The 3085-nt window shown below is 34.2% G+C and overlaps 1 pseudogene; it reads right to left on the bottom strand.

Moving 5' to 3' along the window:
* Nucleotides 1-511, bottom strand: part of LOC118756344 — a 1141-nt pseudogene extending 630 nt beyond the window's left edge.
* Nucleotides 512-3085: the final 2574 nt, after the last annotated feature.

A 3085-nucleotide genomic window follows, 5' to 3' on the forward strand; every position in this document is an offset into this window, starting at 1 on the left:
TTAATAAGTGGCTTTTTCCCAGCCTTTCCTTCGAAGTTGTACAGCCACACCAGCTCGCCACTGAATAACGACTGCAGCACTTTCTCCACTATACTCCTGGATTATATATATATTTGATTAAAGAAAAACTATTCTCGTTCTTGAGAAGAACTGTAACTTACCACAGCGTCAGCGTGTGCCTTATCTTTAAGGTGATCCTCCCCTCCGATGACATTGGAAGCAAACTTTGCAGTAAAGTTTGCTCTTCAATTACCAAGTCACCGGTGATTCGGCTTACACGTCGGTGGGTTTTCGCAGAGAGCACCTTACATTCCCCCAGCAGTTGACCCTGCGCTTGTACCTTACAACGCTCGGGCATCTGAAAATAAAATAAAGTCAAAAGTCAAAACATTAATTAAATTTAAAAAACTTACCTTCTCGGTATGAGCGCTTTCTACGGCGGAAAGCCTTTTCGAAATTTCCTTTTGTTAAGTCTCCACTGTTCCAAGGGCGACAAAAATTTTTTGTAGCGCTGTTGAATTTCATATAATTTAAGTGTAAATTAAAAATAAAATCAACATATGTATGTTGTTAATTTAATATATCTGAATCATTATTCACGGCAGGTTGGATGGCCGTATGGTCGAGGAATGGCTGGAACACGTCGAAATAGCGAGATACTCCAGCTACAATGAGAACGTTTCAATTAGGACAGTATCTCCGGCTCATCATCAATAATAAAAGAGAATTCCATTTGTTTCTAACTAAATTATTAAATAAGTTATGCAACAGAGGAATTAAAATAAATATATTCCCTGCTGGAATAGAAAAATACTTTAATGGCCTTATTCATAAAAAATAAAGTAGCCTTATAAAAGGTTTATAAATTGAAAAATGTATGAAAACGTCAATTTATAAAGCTCTTTAAACCTACTTTATTTTTTATGAATAAGGCCATAAGTCTATATCTTCTCTCTTAATAATTTGAATGTCAGGACACCACGGGCTCCCTAATACCATGTTCGGACCGAACATTGTATTAGGGGATTGTGGGCTGTAATCTGTTCGCACCGGCTGTTAGTGTTTTCTTTGACATTTCTTTCATCCTTTGTTTACAGTTTTGCTACAAGAAATCAAAACCAAAATATTTTTCTTTAATTTTCTTATTGTTAGCAAACTTTATCTTTTATTTGTATTTTAATTTGGCCAGCCAATTAGCAATCCCAACTAGCATATTAGAGATGATAAAATAAGACTTCCACTTCGATAAATATATCTAAAAAACTAGTGAAGACACCGACTGGAATGAGTCGAACGTGAGCTTTCAAGTAGTTTTCAGCGAAAACTAGTTTTCTTTTGACAGATTTTACATGGACGAAAACACAAGTTTTAGGTCGAGAACCAGATTCAACGAAAAGATGTTTTCGATGGCAGTCCGAACGTGGTATAAAACCGTCCCCAACCTTTGTCAAAACTACAACGCAAAAACTGTCTGTTTGGGTTTGTTGGTTGACAATTTTCAGGGATCCCGTTTTATAACTAAAGGAGAAACAATCTTATTATTTTTTGACAATTTATAATAAACCTATCTATTTGTGAAATTTTGCTGGAATTCGTTCTTCTATTCTTAAAAATAATTGCTGTAATATTTTATTTGGATTATTAATAATTTTTTTTATATATTGCATATAATTTTCGAACTTATATGCAGAAAAATTGTCTAAAGGACCAAATTGTTTAACGCAATCACTTAAATGCAAAAGACTATGGACGTTGAAACTAATTAAATGTTCGCCGTAAAACTTACTAAACAACTTTACAAATTTTTTTTACATTTAATGAAATGAATGGCGACATTATATTCTACTTGACAGTGTGGAAAATTCAGAGGGAACTAACTTATTCAGAAATAATATTTTCTCAACTGGCGTAGTTTTTTAGTTACTCCTAAGTGAACTCAATGCATGGGCTCTAACGGAAATTGAGATTTCATGCGATCTAAATTCTTCTAAATGATGCGTTATAGCTATTTCATTTTTAAAGGAACTATCTGTTCTTAATTCTCCAACGTTTTGAAAAAACAGACCCTTCTTTGTAACTACTGTCCTTGTTGAAGACATTTAGGGCAGCTGTTTTTCCCAGTGTGTGACTTCACGCCAGCTATAAAGGCGCGCGCTGGTGTGTCACATGTAAAAAGTCTTACACTAAATTCTTTTAAACCTGCTTAGATCCTACCCTTATACCATTCTGACTGAGAATTTTTATCTCTTTGCAAAAGGAAATTATTAACATCGGATGGCTTACTCATTCCTGGGAAGAAGGCAATTGTAAATGTGATCGAATTAGGATAAGCTACTATATGCCCCAAAATGGGCCACAATGCCCTATTAGAGCTTTAAAATAATTTCAAACCATCTCTGCCGACATCTATCAAAATTCTTTCCAAATTTTCTAAAAAATCTAAATCCGTGATACAAATATTTAAAGGTAGTTTCACTTCTTATCCGCCATTGCTCCCATTTCAAAAATTATTTCAAGGAATATATTTTTATAGCGAGCTTTTAGTGGTTTATTTCTAAAATTAATTATAAAATGGAAGGCAAGTAAAATACTCCTATTACGTTGCGTAATGCACATAGATAATCTATTTGTTTATGCAATCATTTTCATCATTATTTAGTACGATTAGCTGCATATTTCGGGATGGCGACGTGCATGGTAACTTCACCAAGGTGTTGTTTGCTTGTTCCAACCAGTTTTCGGCGGTAAATTTTCAGCCTCAGGACGGATGTGCCCAATCTAAGCGAAACGCTGCACCACTATAAACTATAACAAGGAGCTCTAAGAATTTGTACATTTTTTTACCTTCCTCTAAGTTTATGCTTCCATAGTGCTTTCATTGACGATAAGCTACTTTTTAACTATTCCTTTGTACATATGTCCTCTGAAAGGACCCAAATTAAAGCAACGTCCTAGATCTATAATAATATCTCATGGAACACTGCATATAATACCAAATTTTTATGCGGTAAGGTAATTTAAGGTATTTTAAATTACTACAAACAGCTTATTAACAGCTATGCTGATACGATGAATTAAGTAAATT

The sequence above is a fragment of the Rhagoletis pomonella genome, unplaced genomic scaffold (genome assembly GCF_013731165.1).
Source record: "Rhagoletis pomonella isolate Grant_MI unplaced genomic scaffold, Rhpom_1.0 Rhpom_scaffold_09945, whole genome shotgun sequence".
Lineage (NCBI taxonomy): Eukaryota > Metazoa > Arthropoda > Insecta > Diptera > Tephritidae > Rhagoletis > Rhagoletis pomonella.